The 21,493-nt window shown below is 40.6% G+C and overlaps 1 protein-coding gene and 1 long non-coding RNA gene across 12 annotated transcripts in view; one reads left to right on the top strand and one right to left on the bottom strand.

Annotated features, from left to right (window-relative positions):
* Positions 1 to 21,493, bottom strand: part of LOC144329875 (uncharacterized) — a 44,046-nt gene that overhangs the window by 21,365 nt on the left and 1,188 nt on the right. The gene's annotated exons all lie outside the window — the stretch shown is intronic.
* Positions 15,426 to 21,493, top strand: part of DDR2 (discoidin domain receptor tyrosine kinase 2) — a 160,725-nt gene continuing 154,657 nt past the window's right edge. For 4 of the 11 annotated variants that reach the window (XM_077939429.1, XM_028826657.2, XM_015114086.3 and 1 more), the window contains exons 1-2: positions 15,426 to 15,592; positions 17,047 to 17,166. The gene's annotated coding sequence lies outside the window, so the exon portion shown is untranslated. Of the gene's footprint in view, positions 15,602 to 17,046; positions 17,167 to 21,493 lie in introns of all 11 variants that reach the window. The other 7 variants (XM_077939437.1, XM_077939446.1, XM_077939408.1 and 4 more) reach the window with 2 other exon arrangements.

The raw sequence follows: 21,493 nt of genomic DNA, 5'->3' as shown, positions 1-21,493 counted from the left end.
TAAACCATTGCCACTGATTGTTTTTGACAAACATCTTGGGGATAAGGCTTTTTACTAAGTGAGATCTGAATCAGGTTAAATAGAGACAAGTCTTGAGGGGAGACAGGTAGAATAGTAATAATTTTCTGGGGATAGTATTTTAGGGGAGCTCCAAACCTTCTTCTGCCTCTCATGGCTGATAAGTGGCTGGTTTTTTTGTTTTTTTGTTTTGTTTTGTTTTCCAAGCTATCTTGTTTTTGAGGCTGCTGTAGAGCTGGGTAGAAGGGGATGAAAATAGAGCAAGTTAAAACTTAATAAAGCTCATTGTTTTTACCTAGTTTCAGCTGTTTTTCTTTAATAAATTCTCCTCAGATTGTTGCAAGCCTTTAGTTAACATTCAGAATTCTAAATAAGTTTATTTTGATAATTTCTTCAGTGTTCTTTTTGTTTTGTGGAGGAATAGGTTTTCAGAGGTGTTTACTCCAGCATCCTGGAGGTGCTTCTCCTTTTGGTGACATTTAAATGCAATCTCAGGTGGAGGGAGGTAAAAATGCATGTAAATATGATATCCTGAAATGACTAATTTTTAAAAACTGAATTTTCATGTTTCTTTTCTTCCTGTGAGATACTGGCTACAACACATCTTACACAGGCAAATTATTTTATAATTATGGTTCAAGGTTTGCAAACATGGGGTGTTAGCTTAAAAAAGAACACATCTCATGATGTATTCTGAAAAAAACAAAAGTTAGTGGATGGTCATACACCCATATGCCCTTTTATCAAAGGATGCCATTTAGAATATACAAATATTTTTCTCTCTTGACAATTTTTTTGATCACAAACAGGAATTATCATTATAGGGTTTTATTTTTATTGGTAGACAAAACCAAGCATCAAAATTTTATTGTTCAGATTAATTATAACCAATGGTTATCTGAGAACTGTGATTCTTTTAACCTTTGTTTATCCTACTTGATTTAGGTGAATGAACCAAAAAGGATTTAATAAGTGATGAAGTTGGACCCAGCACTTTACTATACCCTTGTAGGAATACAAGAGATGAGGCCCAGAGGCCCCAGTCTTTGCTGTCTTTTAAAAATCTCCTAACATATTCTGTATTTTCTTATTCCTCATGCTTTTCAGAATATTCTCTACAGAAAAAAGCTGTTTAACTTATGAAGAAAAACTCTACATAGTATTTACAGATTAGCCCTTGACTGAAAGCATAATAAAAATATCAATTTTCAGTTGGCAGATCAAATAAAAGTTCTATTTTCAACACTTTTCCTTATGTTTTTCAAATATGCAACTAAAATTGTGATGATAGTTTCACATTTCCATAATCCATTTCTTTCTTTTTTTATATTGGATCTGTTTAGGTCCCCAAACCCAGAATACCAATTTTATTTTCATCTGATTCCTCTTTTTTTCATGAAAACTGCAAATTAAGTCCTTTTATTTTATTCCAAAAACCAGCTTCCTTTCATTCCTCCATCCCTGGTTTCTCAAATAATTGCTCCTTTGTGAAGAACCAAACAATAGCAAACCACTGGTAATCTGTTACTGGTTTAAGTCCTATATTTAACCAGCAAATTGTTTAATCAGAAACATAATCTGACCTATTGGGTAACCAAATTTTGTTTAATATATCTGAGAATAATACATTCTCATTTAGCTTTCCATACACAATGGAGGATTTTTAGTATAAAATTGGATGCACCAAAATTATATCATTTGATAATATATGAAAGTGGAAAATTAGAAGTTTAACCAAGATTTGACTTTTGTTTTTATCATTCCACAGAAGAAATGGTACCCTTTTCTACTCCCCTCCCCCTCTTTTTTTGGGAAGCTCAGAATTCTTCATTATTGCCAAATGTACATTTTGGATATGCTCATGATTATATAACATTGTGTTTCAGAATTGAATACTTTGTGGGTTCTTTCAAGAGACACTGTCTTTTAAACTAATTCCAAAGTAGAAATAAAAATGCTGGAGATTTGGGATTTTGAGATAGGAGCCCAGTTCAAGGCAGTTGCTCCTGGGCAGTCTTCATCCCTTACCTTGGACGGGTCTCTCTTTTATTCTATTAACCCTTTGATAAATCACTTCAGATTTCGAGCAACTTGTTGGGTTCTCTTTACAGCATTTTCTATGAGATGGTTGCTCTACACTGGATTGAGAAACAAGGTACCTGAGTTTTCATCCAACCTAGTTATTAACTAGAGTAACTTGAGGCCAGTCATTTATTTTTGAGGCTGTTTCTTTCTCTGTAGAATGGAGCAGAGAGTGTGTATGTGTTGGAAGGGGGAAGGTGTTGGGCTCAATGAGCTTCAAGACTTCTTCAGGCTCTTAATTTATATTTTTCTGTGGCTCAAAGCAGAAATATTTCTGGTTATCCAATAGAAGCCTTAATTTATCTAGTGCTTTTGACTTTTCCTGATTTCCTGATAGTCATCATCTTTCTATATATTTCCACATGTATATTTATGTTTAATATATATGTATACACACATATGTGTATGTATACATATTCTGTCTTCTATATTCTAGCTATTGAGTGGTTAATATGAGGCAGATACTATGGTAACAGCTTTACATTTATAAACTCATGTAATCCTCACAATAATCACCCAGGATATGTATCAGGAAAAAGAGGCACAGAGAGGTTAAATAACTTGCTCAAGATCACCCTGATAGCAAGTAGCTGAACTATGATTAAAACTCAAGTAGCCAAGAACCAGAATCATGTTCTTAATCATTGCACTATACCTTATACTTCTGTGTAAGAATCCTATGTTCCATCTTAACATAGCTTCAAGCTACTATCTTTTTATTCTTTGCCTTTCACTGTAAAATTGTATAAACTATTATTTCTCACTCACTGTTTCTCCATTCCTGCACATGCTAATTTCTCAACACCTTACAAACTGGCTCCTCCTTTTCATTATCAAGGATGGTAGCACCTAGTTCAGCATCTCTCTCTTCCGCATCCTTTTGTTATAGTCTCTGACTACAAGTAGATATTTGATTCTCCTTTTTGCTCTACTTATCAACACTAAATGCCCTCCTCTCTTCTTTGCTTCAGCTGCACACAGGTACCAGTGTTTGGGAGCTTGTCACCATTTGTTTTGTTTGTACAACATGGTCTGCACTTTCTGGCCTTGACATCTTTGCTGACTTGGTTCTCTTTACCAGGAATTCCAAGTTGTATTTGTTCTTCAAGACCTGGCAAAATGTGATTTTCTGTATGGATGGATGGATCTCACTTTGTGATCCATCCAACAAGAAGTCCTCTCATCTTCCTCTAAAATCCTGTAACACTTGATCTAGATCTCACCGATGACATCCATTTTTAAAAAAAGTTTTATTTATTTATTTATTTAACCATGTATTATAGTTATTCTAGCATGGGTTGAACTACTACTATGGGCTGTAGATTCTGGGGATACAAAGTGAAGACATAATTCCAACTTTCAGGAAGTTTTGAGGCAGGTGGAAGATATATTTATTTAAATATTCAACATGAAGACGAGGAAGAAGGGGTGAAAGGGCCATGCCAATTAGGGGTCCTGCAACTGACAATGTACTGCAAATGTGACTCTTCAGGGGCTTTGCTGGAGAGACTGATGGGTTCTGGGGAATTATTATCCTCTGCAACTGCACAGAAGATCTTTCTTTTCTTTCTCTGGGGAAATTTCTGGCAGAGGCACTTGAGGCCTGGTGTAATCATTTAGGAGAGTAACTGTTAGTAGTTTCTGGGTGAGAGCAGATAACGATTGAGAGGGTATTCAGATACTCTGATGAAAGTAGATCTGGGTAGGGTTGAAGGAAATTGTAGATGGGAGCCTGGAGTAAGCAGGAGACCACTAAGGTTAGGTTAGTTAGTTAGGTTAGCTAAGCATACATTTAAGAAAAATAATTCTAATTATAATGGTAATAAGGCCAATATTAATTGAAGATTTACTATCTTTAGCACTATTCTAAACTCTCCAAGTATATGAACTCATTTATACCTTTCAACATTTCCACAGATTAAATACTATTAATATCCCTATTTTACAGATGAGAAAACTGAAATACAGAAAATTTAGGCCATGGATGGAAGGGCTTCCTTTCTAGTTATGTTGTATGGGATCCTAGAAAGAAAACTTATTTTGCTGGTTGTGAGAATCTTGGAGAAATCTTGCCAAGATTCTCGTGGTCAGTAAGTGGCAGAACATGGATTAAAGTTCTGTAATTGTGACTTTTTTTTTTTTTTTCTGAGATGGAGTCTCGCTCTGTCGCCCAGGCTGGAGTGCAGTGGCACAATCTTGACTCACTGCAACCTCTGCCTCCCGGGTTCAAGCGATTCTCCTGCCTCAGCCTCCCGAGTAGCTGGAATTACAGGTGCCCGCTCCCAGACCCAGCTAATTTTTGTATTTTTAGTAGAGACAGGGTTTCACCATGTTGGCCAGGCTGGTCTCGAACTCCCAATCTCAGGTGATCACCCACCTTGGCCTCCCAAATGCTGGGATTATGGCGTGAGTCACTGCTCCAGGCCTGTAATTCTGACTTCTTATCCTACGGTCACACTGTTCACGTCCCTGATTCGTGAGTTCTTCTTGCTGATGGTGAAGTAAGGAAACTTCCCAGTGTAACACAGCCACCAGCTTTTTTTCCTCCCTGGTCAGGAGGCATTGGCAGGTAGAAGAGCTGGGTGGAGTTTTGGAAGGCAGAGAAGGGAAAGAAAAGTAGGATCCAGAGATAGAGGATACCCTGAGCCCCATCAGGAAAGTATTAGGACCAAGCTGACCCTTAGTTTGGGTTCTTCCATCCCTGGGAGTCTCAGTTACTGGCATAAGGTTGGCCCTCCCTGATCACTGCTGGAATTTTAGGCCACACGAGTACCATGTTCCTCCTCTAGCCATCATGCCTCACCCTTCAGTGGCAGAGGTAGATCAGGGTGAATGATGTCTGAAACTCTCCATTCCTCAATGTAAAAATCATATTCTCTCCACCCATGGAGGAATAACTTGTTTGAAGGACAAGGATCAAAGCTCATTGCTAGTCTTAGTCTGGGATGAGATTTTTTTAAAGGATGGATACCGTGTTGCCTGTCAAGACCCAAAGTTCCCATCCCCTCCACATCCTGATGTCCCACTGTTTCCATCATGCTACCTGCATGCCTCTACTTCATCCTTTAGCAATTTATCTTTCTCTATGAGATTTAGATATCTGCTGCTGCATTAGCTATAGTTCCTTCAACTTATTGGAGCTTATTGGAGTAAGAACTGCTGAAAGAGCTGGGCACCCATGGTCCACTGCATTTTCCCACTTGGTTCTTTTTATTCTTCCTTCCACAATGGCCCTGAAAGCTCAAGGAGCTTTTGTGTTCATATCTCCCCAACTGACTCCTAAAGGTGACTTCCAGGACAGGCAAGGGATATTCTCTCTAGTCTCCTTCTGTCTTCTTTGTTTAGGACACAGACATTTCCAGCTTTCTCAGGTAGGTTTTATCTCAGGTATTCATTCATTCATTCCACATTTAACAAATATTTTATAAATCCCTAGTATGTGCTACGAATGGTTATAGACACTTGGAGATATGCTAGTAAACAATATAACAGTTCTTACATTCTAGGGGGTATAAATAAATAAACGATATAGTTTTTTTTTTTTTTCTTTGAGATAGGATCTTGCTCTGTTGCCTAGGCTGGAGTGCAGTGGTGTGATCATAGCTCATTGCAGCCTCAAACTTCTGGGCTAAAGTGATCCTCCTGCCTTTGCCTCCTGAATAGCTAGGACTATAAGCATGTTCCACCACATGGCCCTTTTTTTTTTTTTCTTTCCTCTTTTTTTTTTTTCTTTTTAGTAGAAACAAAGTCTGTGTTGCCTAGGCTGGTCTCAAACTCCTGGCCTCAAGGTATCCTCCCACTTCAGCCTTCCAAAAGTGTTGGGGTTATAGGCGTGAGCCACCATGCCTGGCCTGCAGTATGTTAATAAACTCTAAAATGAAACAAAAGATGAGAAAGGGGGATAGAAAGTGGTAATGGACATAAAATATTAGAAAGGGATGCCAGATTTCAGTGGTAAGGTCCTTTAGGAAGGAAGGGAACAATGTGGGTGGCTACATGGGGAAGAGTAGCCCATGCAGAGGGGGTAGCAAATGCAAAGGCCCTGGGGTTGGTTGTCTGATCTGAGGAGGTGTATTGGCATAATCTGATTAGTAGGTGCAGGTTGGAGCTGCCTGAATAGGGCCATAGTTAGGGAATACCCTGTAGAGAGGAAGTGGTGCCTGGTATACTGTACCAGGTATGGCAACTGAAAGAAGATTTAGTTGGCATCGCAAAACCTGGAATCTAAGGAGAGAGGACACATATAGGTGGCAATCTGGGCCAGAGATCAGTAATGGGTGGAGAGAATGTATTTAATGAGTGGAAAGCAAGAGTGGTGGGAATTTGCCTATTGTCGGCTCTAAACATTCCTTTTTTTTTTCTTTCTTTTTTTTTTTTTTTTTTTGAGACGGAGTCTCGCTCTGTAGCCCAGGCTGGAGTGCAGTGGCCGGATCTCAGCTCACTGCAAGCTCCGCCTCCTGGGCTTACGCCATTCTCCTGCCTCAGCCTCCCAAGTAGCTGGGACTACAGGCGACCGCCACCTCACCCGGCTAGGTTTTTTTTGTGTAGAGACGGGGTTTCACCGTGTTAGCCAGGATGGTCTCGATCTCCTGACCTCGTGATCCGCCTGTCTCGGCCTCCCAAAGTGCTGGGATTACAGGCTTGAGCCACCGCGCCCAGCGGCTCTAAACATTCTATGCTCTGCTCTGTGTTGTCAGATCTGAGGCTCTGCAAACTGCAGTCAGAGATTCCTTTACCAGTAGGCTTCCTCTTAGGTTCTGTCAAGAGGAGGCAGAAGATGGGACTGAAAGTCAGAAGGAGGAGAGAAGAGAGTAATTTTCTATTTCTTTCTTTCTTTCTTTTCTTTTCTTTTTTTTTTTTGAGACGGAGTCTCATTCTGTCGCCCAGGCTGGAGTGCAGTGGCGCAATCTCAGCTCGCTGCAAGCTCTGCCTCCTGGGTTCACACCGTCCTCCTGCCTCAGCCTCCCAAGCAGCTGGGATTACAGATGCCTGCCACCACGCCCGGCTAATTTTTTGTATTTTTGGTAGAGACGGGGTTTCACCGTGTTAGCCAGGATGGTCTCGACCTCCTGACCTCATGATCTGCCCACCTTGGCCTCCCAAAGTGCTGGGATTACAAAGTGCATGGGATTACATGAGGCACCACACCCGGCCTTCTATTTCTTGATATCAATGTCATTGCTCCAGAAATGGCACTTTGCCCCAGCAGTGGCATTTCATATCACTGTGGCAGTTTATTATGGCTTCCAGCTCCTTTCCACATTCCCAGAACCAGCCTCAACTTGCCTCCTTAATGGTACCAGCACTGTTCAACGTTATGAACCACCTCAAAGGTCAGAGCCCTAGTTTCATGGTGCCCACTTCTTCTAGTTCTTAAGTTCTGATAGCCCCAACCCTCACCTTTTCCTCCCTCAGCCTTGGGATGGTAACTGCTTTCTGCAGTTATTCAATTTCTGCTCAGTCAGCTCTCCAACACCTGTGTGATCAATCAATTCCTCATTAAATCCATGCTGTTGAAAGACCTAATATGGTGTCTACTTTCCTGACTGGATCTTGACTCTTCGCCTACCCGTTGACCAAGTACTTATTTGCCTGGATTTCTGAATAATACCTCCCTGTGGGTTCCATGGTCTGAGCTCTACTCCTACATCAAAGAGTTACTGGGAATGCCAACATGAGTCTCTGATTGGTTTCCTTGTCTGTCATAATTGGAATAACAATACCCATCTTCTATTCTGGTAGCAGTGTTAGCTAATTGACTAGAAAAGACACCTGTACAGAGAGACCTGAAAAGGGTATGACTTCAAGTCACAGAAACCTGTTTGATGCAGTTTAAGCAGCAAATGGGAACACAGTTTATGGACACTAGTGTCCTATGGAATCCAAGAGCAGGAGGAGCATCTTGACCTTGGGAAGAGCTTGCGACTGAGAACTAGAAAACTGCCAGGAGTCTCACTAGCCTTTGCATTTTTCTGCACATTGACTTCATTCTTTTTTCCCTGCTGGCCAGATCTATAGGAGAGGGAGCAGTACCAAGGTCAGTGTAGACTGAGAAGACCTACAAATGCCTACTCTCCTGGACCTCAGTAATGCCAATGCAACTTGGAATTGGGGCCCAGATGAGATGTAGGTCTTTAATCCCAGATGGACTAACTGCTACTGAACAGATTCCCCTACCTCAGGCTCAGATTGATTCTAAGGAGGTGGGGAGGGATGAGACTGAGTCTGCAGATGAGGATCCAGGGGTCTCAGTTGCAGGAAGTGGGAGAGATGCAGACTCAGGACTCATGTCTCCATTCACCTCTGCCAGGTCTCTCAAGTGTATTCCAGATTTCTCATGAAAAAAAAATAATTATTCTACCTCTAATCTTCATTCTGTTGAAGAAACTGGGTCTCCCCATGGGCTAAGCAAAGAATGAGAGATTGCAGGGCTTGATCTGTGTTCTCAGAGATTACTGACATCCCATAGGGTGATCTTCTCTAGATTCCATCCCCCTCAAACCACTCCCCGACCCCTGATTGGTTTTGTGGTGCTTTGCCTATTTATTTCTTCTATTTATTTTGTTCACCTCAAATCTCTTAAATGTTTAATATGAAAACATTTTATGCACCTGGGTTCTTCTGTGGGACATGAAGGGCCTTGAAGAACACAGTCTCCGTCCATAAGATAAACATCTGAGCCTTCCCAGAAACAAACAAGGATTACACAGAATCAGAATCTGGTCTTTATCCTGAAAGGCAATTTGAGTGCTGTTGGACATTCCAAACTGGAATTGTACATGGAAAAATAACATTGGTGCTATAAATTCCTTTCTGCTTTGAAATATGTTGTGTGTTAGAAACAGAGAGGTAGTGTTTATGGTGTAACTCAGAACACTGGGATAGAGTTATGCATTAAGAGTGAGACGATAGGACATTATGCAAACAAAGTCCCTAAAGACAGATGTTTTAGTGGGTAAAATAATTTTTAATAATTACTTAGATGCTCTTTCCCAATAAGTACTCACAGATATTAACCTCCCAGACTTCCAGTGTCCTCCAGAGATCGTTGGGAAAAGTAGAATGAATCACTAAAAATAAAGCTCAATAACTAAACGTCCTTTATCTTCCAAACTTCTTGGATCAGTACAGTCAGTGGGGACTATGTTGATTCTCTCATAGATGCTGGAAAAACTCCAGCCTGGAAGCGAGGCAGCTGAGAGTCTTTAAGTTTCATAAGGAGGGTTATTATTATGTATAAGATGATTCCTGAAAACTGGGCCTGAGCATGGAAAAATAACACTACTGCTCCAAGTTCACTCTGCTCGGACACAGGGGTGCATGAGGAACCGGGCGATGGTTCAACCAGCTGAGGGTTGTTTCCACACAATACAGACAAGGATAGGGTACAAATGGCAGCGGGGAGATTCAGGATACATAAAGCAGAAATGTTGACACTGAGGGTTGATAAACACTGAGAACTGTTAAGAGATCCTGTTATCTGGAGATGCTTAAAAGAAGGTTGCTATCTTATCTGACAGGGATGGTTTAGGGTGCCAGACTATAGCCTGGAGAAGGGTTTATATCCTTGACCATTATATAAAATAAGTCATTTAAAAAACTTTTTGTAGCCCCACTCTCTTCAAGGAAGCTAAAACTGAATTACAATTCTGAGATTTCTGTCTGTTTCTTCACCTCTCATCTTAGAATTTCTGTCGAGGCAAGGAATTGCTATTCTTTCTCTACAATGAAAAAGAAAATGAAAGAACAGCAAAGCAGGCAGGGAGACCAGATAACCTCATGCTCCAGAATTGAGTGTAAATTAATAGTCTAGCGGCTCCGAGGTTTGTTATTGATGCCAAATGGGCAGGAGGAGCACTGAGAATCACAAGAACTGGATTCAAACTCAGATTCTGTTACTTAACAGCAAAAAACCTCAACTAAGTTACCAAGTCCCTGAGCTTCATTTTCCTTTCTGTGAAGTGAGGATATTAATATCTGCACTGAGTACATATTGGGACTGTCTGAGGATCAGATGAAGTCATGTCTGTGAAAGCACTCCTTGAACTGTGAAATATTGTATGTGGCATTGTTAGAAGCAGACAAATAAGAATCTTATTTTGGCCATTAACCTTAACTTTCTCTTTACTTAACTTTTCAGTTCATCCATGGGAGAGTCACTAGATGGACTGATATGAATTTTCCTTTTTTGATTTCTCATCTCTTTCTCTGGTGGACATGCTAAGGGGGTAGGAACATAGTCATTGATGGGCTTCAGGAGAGCAAAGGATGGGAAAGAAAAGGACATAGATGATTTTCCATATGGATAACAAGACTTCAAGCCCTGAAAACCTAAGAATTAACTATTTCCCAACTGCTCTGAAATTTTTCCTATTCACTACGCAAACACACAGCATTGTCACATAGACACACATTTTGTTGTCACACATACACACACGTATTCTAGTCTGGCAGGTATGATCTTGGGCAAGTTAACTTCTCTGTGCATTGGTTTTCTCATGTGGCCATTGGGAAAATAGTAGTACCCATCCTATAAAATTCTTGTGAGTGTTAAATGAAATAATAAATATAGAGTTCTTATCACAGTGTCTGGTATATGGTGTCAGAAGTTTTATATGTCAAAAGTTCTGCTTTATATATCCTAAATCTCCCCTCCTACCATTTGTACTCAATAAATTATTCTTTCTGGATCTTATTTGATCTTCACAACCCTGTGAATTGTCAGTTCATATTGTCCCCCATTTTACAGTTAGAAAAGTGAATGACTTGTTCAAGGTGACTCTGCCCCCTAGGGGTTTGTAATTGGATCGTTTTCCATGAAAGTCTCTGACAGGAGAACACCACCTAGTAGTGTGCAGGGTTAGGACCCAGATGATAAAGTGAACAATCTCATAGAGTTAAAATTATCTTTGAAAGATCTTTAAATCACTCATAAGATAGTATACATACTTCTGTGGATGACTTCATAGGATAATTCTTAAGGACACTAAGATTCGAGAATCATGTGGTAAATTCAGGAAGAAACTAAAAGCAAGTCTATATGCAGCTGTCTGAACATTCAGACTATTTTGCTTTTTAGAAAACCAAGGTGTTTCTATTGTCTACAAGAGTTCCTCCATACTGATTTTTAAAGACTATTAATCCTTTCTGCCTTAATATATGTCAATGGATTTGTCTATTATGGATAGATCAACTAGTAACAGGGAGTCTTAAGAGTTAGGTTCTAATATTGGAGGCCAGGCGCGGTGGCTCATGTCTGTAATCCTAGCACTGTGGGAAGCCGAGGCGGGTGGATCGCTTGAAGTCAGCGATTTGAGACCAGCCTGGCCAACATGGTGAAACCCCGTCTCTACTAAAAATATAAAAATTTGCTGGGCATGGTGGTGTGCGCCTGTAATCCCGGCTACTTGGGAGGCTGAAGTAGGAGAATCGCTTGAACCTGGGAGGCAGAGATTGCTGTGAGGCAAGTACATGCCCTTGCGCTCCAGCCTGGGAGACAAGAGCGAAACTCTGTCTCAAAAAAAAAAGAAAAAGAAAAAGAATTACGTTCTAAAATTGGTGCTTAAGTTAAATGTGTGCAGAATATAACTCCGACGTACACAATATTCTCTGGTTTTATGTTAGTAAGGCATAATTTCTTTAAAATCCAGGGATTGTCATGCTTGGCTAACTATTGATGTAACAGACAATTTTGGGGTGTCTTCTAATGTATGACATCCCTTTTCTGAGCATTGATTCATGTATGCATATGAGCCCTTGGAGCTATATTCGGTATTATATGATCCATTGCCCTCTACAGTTTAGAGATAGAGGATGCACATAAGAAACATATTTGACCAGTAAAATTCTCCATCCCAGTATTTGAGAACTGGACTCCGATAATATCTGTCATTCTCTCATGATCGCTTCAAGTAAGGAGAGAGAAATTTGAGAGCTAAGGCACTGTTACAGGTGCCTATTATAACCGCCTATAATATTATGTGAAAAGAAGCAGAATAGGCTGGTTTGCTGAAAAAGAATGGGCTAAAGCAGAATGAGCAGCGGTAAGCAGAGGAGAGAGAGAGAGACAAGAAATGAATGAGAGAGAAGAAGAAATAAGAGAACGAGGAGAGGAGAAGAAAAGAGAAGAGGAAAGAAGAGAAGAGAGGAGGAAAGGAGAAGAGAAGACAGGACAGGAGAGAAGAAAAACCTGTTGACTAAGTTACTGGTGGTGGTTAATTTGTGGCTTAAACTCCTTGTGAAGTTAAATGTACCATGTGGGTTTGGTTTCTGCGAATATCCATGTATCCTTTTAAGGTATGTGTGTGTTTCTCAAACTAAGTTAGGTTAATTCATTTTACTTTCATCCTTCATTTTATGTCCTGAGACATCACAAAAGCATCCAGCTCATAGCTATTTAGAGACAGAAATATTATAGTTATTTCAATGCTCAACTTTTGTATTTACTTAAACCTTGGTTTGTAGACTAGAAAAGGTCTTGAAAAGTCATCTTGCACATCTTACTTCTAATGAACACTGCATCTTGACCATTCCTGATAGATCTGTCCTATTTTTAGTAAAATCCCAGTAATGGAATTCTATATTGTTTTTCAGTCATTTGTTTTCAGTGTAAAACAATCCTCATAATGAGAATACATTACTTCCTATGGAACATAAATAATTCTGAATACAATGACTCACATTTCCCAAGCCAGACCAACCAGGGGGTAAAATCTGTTCACAGAAGAGTAATAAAATGGTATTTCTCCACATCTGTTCCCACAATATTAGGAATTCCAGTCTTACTCAAAACCCTACCAAATAGTTCTGGGAGTTCCCGGGAAATTTCTTTGTGTGTTCCATGGGTTAGTCCCTTCAGCTTTGAAGTTAGCATTTGCCGTTTTCTTACTTTAAAGCTCTGGCTTCCCACAGCAATGGCTGGTGTCAAGGCTGAACACTGGTTGTCACTCAACCAGAGTTGTCTCCAAAAACTGAGGCTTCAGTCTAATGAATCCTCCTCATGCTTTAAATATCCCTCAAATATTTTAGTAAAATATCACTTTCAGCTTCTCCTTGCTCTTTTCTTTGTAGAACCTTCTTCCTAGAGTTTGAGATTAGACCCCAGGTTTGACTGAGAGTAGCCTGAGTGATGGAGATGGTGTTTTGAGTGATTGATAGACATGATATTTTCCTTTGAGCTACTCCTTACTATTGACATAGCTCAGTTGTCCTTGGGACTTTTATGCCTTGGTCCTATGTTCAGTGACTTCTTCCCCAGAAGTGTCCTGGTCTATATACAAGTAGACTCTTGACTGCCTAGTCTGCCTCAGACAAACCCTGGTGTATCTGGGTTTTGCAGTCTATATCACTGGCTCAGTCCTGGCTCAATTAAGACTATAACTTGAGTTCTAATTATACCTACACAGAAAAAAACAATCTCACCTATGGAGTAGAACCACCTTAAAATGAAAAAGGAAAACACATACCTATATCTACAGGCCCTGTCCTTTATCAGGCTCTGTCTGGTTTTATGAAGTTGTTACTGTTTTCCACATTTGACCTATAGTTCACCAAATCTGTGAAATCACAGATTGTATTTTTGGTACATTCTTTATAGTAATGCCAAAGAGGTGAACTACTATAGGCGTAGACATTTGAGGAGGATTTCTAGTTGTCTCTGGCAAGCACCCAGTAAAGTGCCTGATAAGAGACCAACACATATTTATTGAGTTGAGCTGCATGTCCTGGCCTGAGTCACCCTCAGACCTGACTTCAGATGCTGTAAGTTATTTGAAGAGTCTTCTTAATAAGTTGATATCTGCAGTGTCTTTTCTCTTCATAAAATCACCCTAGTTCTATTTTTTTCTCTAAGGTCTTGCTTGTTACCTTTAATCATTTCCATGGCTGCCCTCTGAACCAATCCCATGTTCTCTGTGTCCTTTTCTGTAACAGCTGTGAGGCACAGATATTAACAGCTGCTGCTTTCTGACCCTCAGACTGGTGCTGAGCTTATGAGACTTTTAGGAACTTAACACTGACTCAACACTGGCTCTCAGTTTCATGGCCACCCTCATTGTTTGTGTGTGTGTGTGCCTTTCCATTCCCCTTGTGAAATATCTCCTGCCCCTAACTTACTATGGGAATGTTCCTCCATGATCTCTTTCCATCCTCCCTTTCCTGTTTGCTCACTTCTTTTCTTGCTCATCTTGAGACCGTGCAATCCCAGATTAACTACAAACAGAGAAGAGCTGGTGATAGCTCCAGAGCCCAGAGAAAGGAGGTCTCTTTACGAGAGGGCTGGCTCTCAAAGGTAAGCTCGCTCTTCTTAACCTGCCTTTTGCCATCTACCTCCCTCTTTGGATCTCCTGCTCCTGGGTCCCTGCTTGCCCTGCGTTCTCCATACTCACAGAGAATCAGGACCTTCAGAACAGCCCAGCGTGGGCTTGGTCAGGAATGATCCAGGCTCTGAAGGGTTAAGGCTGGAGCCTGGATGGATGGAGAGGGTTATTAGTTATCGTTTGGAGAGTGGAGTGAAGGCTCCTCCCCTGTTGCCTACCCGCCCCTTTCACATGATCTCTGACCATGGCTGTGGAAGCGGGCAGAAGATAAAGGGGGGGAAAAAAAGTTCACAAAATAATTTAGAAAGTCCTTATAAATGCTTGTGTTTTCATTTAGCAGCATGAATCGAGGACAGCAACAGACCCTCAGAGGCAGCAGCCAACTGGGAATTGAGTGGAAAAAAATAGGAATCCTGGATTCTGGCACTTTCCAGTTTTTTTTGTTTTTTTTTGTTTGTTTGTTTTTGGTGGGGGAAGCAGTGGTGGGAAGCGATTAAATCAAATCTTTCAGGGGAGAACTCAGCTCTAGGCTTTCATGGTCAAAATACTAAAGGTCAGCTCCGCGTGTGTGTCCCAACTGTCCCAGAAGCTTCAACTCGAAGAAACCCCAAACTTTAAGTTGTGCTTATAGCTTCAGCTTAAGTAAGAAAAATGAGGTGTGGGGTAGGTGGCGGGGAGGATCACAGGATGGGGATCAAGTCTTAAATGGAGGGGAAGGAAGAGGAGATGGATATGGGTGGGAATAAGGCAGAAGGGAGCTGTGTCTTTAAGTCTGTCCTATGGTTATACGTGTTTTTTCTTCTATGAATGGGTTTTGCTGTAAATTATAGCTTTGCCCATAGTCCCTTGGGTCAAAAGAAATAGTCTCTAAACAGAAAACAGCTCTGATTGGTGACTTTCCTTCTTCCCTCCCCAGCCCCCTTCCTAATTGAAACCAAATGTGCAATATATTGGATGCTGGGATCCCTGGCGCTTTCCCAGGAATCCTCAGAATGTGAGGTTTCTCTCAAAGGCATCTTGCATCAGCCTGTGGATGTATGCCTACCACCAGGCTCCTTCACCAGCAAAGTGGAAAAAGAAGCGTTTCACAACAAATTCTTCTTTCTGGGTTGGGGAAACGCAGTGGATTATAGCTCTGTTTTCTTCTTTCCAAAACTGTGCACCCCTGGATGAAAGTAAGTTATGTGGGTCTTTTTTCTTTATTATTTTTTCTTGTTTGAAAATGAAAGCTCCGCATATACTTCTTTTGGTGTTTCAGGAAAAGTTTTAAAAAGGAAACAGAAGGGCGTTTTTCAGTCAGACAAGGAAGGGAACGGAGTGAGGCACCACAGACTTGAGAAATCAGATCCCATGTTTTTGGGGGTCTGGATTTATGCTATGAAGGGAAGAATAAAGATCACTAATAACCAAAGAAGGCCGAAGCAAAATAAATGAATCCATAACAGCTGCAGGATACAATAAACAGGATTAGCAGAGCTGAAATTGTTGGCAGGCAAGACAGGCCGATTGCAGAGTTAGTTTCAGGATGAAGAAGGCAGAGCAAGAGAGCTAAGTTTTTAGACATTTAGTAGTGGTGTTAGAAGGTCCTGAGTTTTGGAGATAATGTAGACCAAGCACTTTTTGTTTTTCAGAGGAGTTGCTGATTTACTTGTGAGAAGGGTAACTTTGGATGAGGGGTGGCTTCCCCCTGAGATTTGGGGTGGCTAGGGGGAGGTTGGGTGCATGGACGATTTTTCAGTTGTGACGATGAAATACAGCTTCCCAGACTCATCTCCTTGCTGGCTCTTGGTGTCTTTCCCTTTGTTATGGAATGACTTGGGGCTGTTTTCATTTGGGACCTCTGAGTCCTGGCCTAGGTTCAAGAGTCCGATCCAAAGGGAAAGAGAACTGTTCCCAGTGGCTGAAACTCTCAGACCAGCCATTTGAGGCAAGAGTTCGTACTGTTCAAGCCAGTAGGGGGTTCAGCACCATTTTGCCGATTGTTGGCTTCCTACAACCCAGAGTTAAGAGTCCTGAAAAGGGCCTTAGGCCTCTCATCTGACCCCCTCACTCCACAGATGTAAAAAATGATAGGAAGGGGACCGACCTGTTGGAGTCCCACAGTACATCTGTAGCGGAGCTGAAAATGAAATTGAGATTCTCTCCACTGCTAGTCCAGTGTTCTTTCCACCCCATACCTCTGCTTTCATTTACTTTTTAAGGCTTATTCTGCCTGAGACAATAGAGGCAGTATGATGAGCAAGTCACCACGAGGACATTAATTATCAGTAATAGAGAGGATGCCAATGGCGGCTCATCAGCTAATGATGTCTATGGTTATATTTGTGTGTGTGTGTGTAAAATAAAAAGAAGCTAACTTCTTAGTATTTTCTATGCACCAGACTCAAAATAATACATAATTCATGCTCAGAGCTTTTCATACATAATTTGATTGAGTTCTCACAGCTATGTAAGGCATTATTTCTATCTTACATGTAAGGACATTAATGCTTAGAGAAGTGAAATGAGTTGCTCAAGGAAATGTAGCTAATACATTTGAAACTCATATATATCCGACTCTAAAATCTGTGCTTGGAATCACTATTTAATGATACTCTCCTCATCTCCCTTGCATTTGGTTACTTTTGAGGTCAAATTCCATATTTCTCCGGGTGATCAGGAGGTGAAGGTGTCAAGCTACGGGAGCAGTATGGATTCTCTCTCGGAGGCCACTCCTGCACTTGGCTGAACATTTGTCGGGATATCAGATGTGAGTTGATTTCTGGGTCTTTGGTATATACTTACCTTCGTTATGCAAAGAGTCTGGGACTTAGAAGATTCAGGATAAGTTCTGGCTGTACCTGTTACTACTTAGCAAAGTTGCTTTGCCTTTCTGCACCTTGACTTCTGTATTTATTATATGGGAACAATGGCAGTACCTTTCAGTGTTATTGCTGTAAGAGGTATTGGATGTGCATGCATGCTGAAGGCTATCAAGGGCTTACCGGTATCAGCTCTTGTGATTAGGATCAGTAAACACCAGAACGTCTTGTGAGGCAGACCCTGTGGTGCTGGGTCTGGCAGTGGGTGCTGATGCTGGCGGGAGGGCAGATGGATTTGGATGTGTGTGAAACTCTGAAATGGGTGGCCTCAGCCTTAGTGCCCATCTCCTTTGAATGGAAGCAGGCCCTCCTCCCTCCCAGGGGAATACTCCTGAGGGCTCTGTCTTAACTTCTCTTCTGCTGGCCTGGTTTGCTGTGATTCCTCACCCAAAGCAGCGCAGGCTGAAGGACACTGTGCTTGGTGAAGCACCCCCTGTCTCTGAAAAGGAAGGGTTTACTCAGGACCAGTCCCCTGATTGCTCCTCAGACGAGACTCACATTTGAGGAGCTTCGTTTCTAGCTGAGGGCAGATCCTTGACCCAGGACCTTCTTGTCACTGGCAGGCACATCTCCCTTCATCTTTTCTCTGGCATTCGCTATTCTGTGCCTGCAGTCAGAAGGGAGGCCACTGCTCCTGGGGTGGGGGTGGAGAGCCAGCCTGCAGTAGGGAGGCCCCAGCCTCCGTTTCAGGGTAAGATCCATTTGCTTTAGAAACTTTAAATGTAAGGGAAGTGGGGAAGGTGTTTCCGGAATGCCTTTCACTTAGATTCCTCAACACTCTCCATGTCCAAGCACAGAACCTTATCACCTGCTTATTCTCCCCTAGCCACTCTGTGAACTCCCTCTTTTCTTCCCTTCCTGTATAATCGCTCCCCAGTCTTGAAGTCATATGAATTCTCGATCACACACAGTGAATTTACTTCAAACCTTTCCATGTATTTTCATTTTTAATAGACACATGAAAAAATTAGAGTGGCCACCCTCCATACATTCGTGTCACACTATTTTCAATTCGCATGATCACTCAGATATCCTTCCTAAGCTCCTTTAAAAGATCTGCTTTCAGGCACTTCACATCACCCTCACCTCAAACACACAATCCAAACACACATCTCGCAGGCATCCAGAAAGCAAACACACGTTTAAAACTGGACCTCCACAGACATGCTAACATTCTTGTGCCAGCTCACATAAATGGTGACCTGTCCGCAACACAGACACACTGGACTCTTTATACCTCTTGCCCGTTTGAAGCTGTGTAACATATGAATTGATCAACTCTGTCCCAACAATGACTACTCAGTCCAGAAATGTGTCCAGCATCCCCAGGCATCCCAGAGCTTCTCTGAATGCAGCAACCATCCATAGTGAGGACTGCTCACCAGGAAATTAGAAACCCCAGGTAGACTTTAAAAGATTTTCAGACCAATCAAATCAGAATATCTGAGGTTGGAGATTGGGAATCAGTACTGTGAACTGCTCCCCAGGTGATTCTGATGTGAAACAGAGTTAAGTACCTCTGCAGATAAATCTCTAACTGTGTTGTCTTTGGCAATTCAATTTTATTCCATTTGATTTAATTCTATTTGTCAAAGATTTATTAACACTGTGCTAATAACATAGTTTAGTAAAGGAGCTGAGATGTCCAGATACCTGTCAAGGATGTTTATTGGAACATCAATCACCTAGTGGCTAAAGTGATGGCGTCTGTAAACTTTTTCTCTCTTTTAATTATATTTGTATACATTTAAATATGTTATTATTAATCCTGCATTATTCACATATGATTTGGCTAAAAATAATTCTCTTCTTTTCTAATTGTTTTGCATAGAAATATTTGATGTTTCCTAATGCTATAAACCCCAGCATTTGGCAAATTATATACTTATTACTAGCTGGAATCTTACTTTGGCTTTGAAATGCTGAACAAGGTCAGTTTTGAGCCAGCCCAAGAGTTGCTAAGGCCTGGAAGGGCAATGCAAAGGTAGAGGAGTTCTAAACATGGGTTCGGACTTACTACAGAGCTCCTGAGTTTAGCTGGGCTTCTCTTGGAAACTGGATATTGTCTGTAATGGATCCACTCATTAACTCATCTGTGTGACTTGTATTTTGTGCCTAAAGGAACCCCCAAAAAATCTGTGAGGGGCCCTTTGGATCTATAGCTCCAAGGTTAGTGCTGGCTGGTGCTCTGTAGTATGAGTGAGAGGGAGAGGGCAAGTGATAAATAGAACTTCAGTTGCGTCATGTAGAGAAAAGAACAGGTAGTGCGGCTATGGTCCCACCCCCATCATTTTCTAGGGTTTCAATCTCAGAGGAGTTTTTTTAACTTCACTGGTCTTCAATTTCCTCATGAATTTTATCCTCTTCATTTGAGTTTAGATAAGGTAATGTATAGGAAACTGGAAAGCACTGTACCTGTGAGGATAATAGGTGTGGATGCCCTTTGGGACATATTTCATAGGTAGCTAAACCCGCAAAGTTTGCTGTAATGCAAGATAATCCTTAGGGCCTTAATGGCTTAGGTAGCCAAAATAAATTGAGATGGGAGATGGATTAAAAATGAGGGCAAACAATCTAGCATTTTTGCATTTTTTCCTTTTAAAATTTGAATGCTCTTATGAATCCAAAAACATGAAACAATACAAATCTCAGTGAACTCTCATGTCTAAGATAGTTTTCACTGATTTTATTTTTCTCTTAAATAGTGGTGATTTAAAAAAAAATCACAGGTATATTTTATTTATTTATTTATTTATTTATTTATTTATTATTATTATACTTTAAGTTGTAGGGTACATGTGCATAACGTGCAGGTTTGTTACATATGTATACTTGCGCCATGTTGCTGTGCTGCACCCATCAACTCGTCATTTACATCAGGTAGAACTCCCAATGCAATCCCTCCCCCCTCCCCCCTCCCCATGATAGGCCCAGGTGTGTGATGTTCCCCTTCCTGAGTCCGAGTGATCTCATTGTTCAGTTCCCACCTATGAGTGAGAACATGCGGTGTTTGGTTTTCTGTTCTTGTGATAGTTTGCTAAGAATGATGGATTCCAGCTGCATCCAAGTCCCTACAAAGGACTCAAACTCATCCTTTTTTATGGCTGCATAGTATTCCATGGTGTATATGTGCCACATTTTCTTAATCCAATCTGTCACTGATGGACATTTGGGTTGATTCCAAGTCTTTGCTATTGTGAATAGTGCTGCAATAAACATACGTGTGCATGTGTCTTTATAGCAGCATAATTTATAATCCTTTGGGTATATACCCAGTAATGGGATGGCTGGGTAAAAAAAAATCACAGGTATATTTTTTATCTATTAAAAATGTCATAGCATCCTGGTAAACTCTGTCATAATTTTGTTTTTGCTGTATTGATTTATTTACTCCTCAGTAAATAGTTATTGCATGCCTATTCTCTGTTGGACACTGTTATATATTTTGTGATGAACAAACCCCACGAAGTTATGAGCATTTATAAGCATTCATTGCTTTAGGTTCTAGGGAGTATATTATGAATTTGACTGTACAAAACTTGATTTAGAAAATTGGTATCCAACCTGGATTAATAAAATTTAGCTTTTAAAGTTTGCTGAACTATAATTCAAAAACAATACAGAAATAGTTATTAGATGGTGATTGTCAGTGGAGCCAGGTGTTATGCCATAATAAATAGGATCCTAAATTTTATATTTTTTATAATTTTTAAAAGTTATAGAGCAACTTTAGCTTTATAGAAAAACTGAGAACAAAATGCAGAGTTCTCATGAATTCCTTCTACCCTTTGCACAATTTCCCTACTACTATCACCTTGTATTAGTATTATGTTTTATTTGCTATTAATTACTCAATATGTATTTATTAAACATAACAAAATAATAAATAAATTTATTATTTATGCCCTATTTGTTATTGTGAAAATAATAAGTCATATTGCTGCCTCTCAAGCTGTTTATAATGTTATGTAGCTATAGTTTGAGGTTTCTCATTTATTAGAAAAAAATTTTTCTGTGCACTTAGTGCATGCCTTATACAGTGCTAGGGCTTAACACAATATCTGGACATAGTAGACATTTAATAAAACATCTACTGAATATATAAACAAATGAAATGAAGGATCCAGAAGTAAAAGACATAATTCTTGTCCTTAAGAACTTAGGAAACAACAGACACATACAGCAGTGACTAGAGAAAATTTCAGAAACACATAA

This window comes from Macaca mulatta, chromosome 1 (genome assembly GCF_049350105.2).
Source record: "Macaca mulatta isolate MMU2019108-1 chromosome 1, T2T-MMU8v2.0, whole genome shotgun sequence".
Lineage (NCBI taxonomy): Eukaryota > Metazoa > Chordata > Mammalia > Primates > Cercopithecidae > Macaca > Macaca mulatta.
This window is presented reverse-complemented; position numbering and strand designations above follow the sequence as displayed.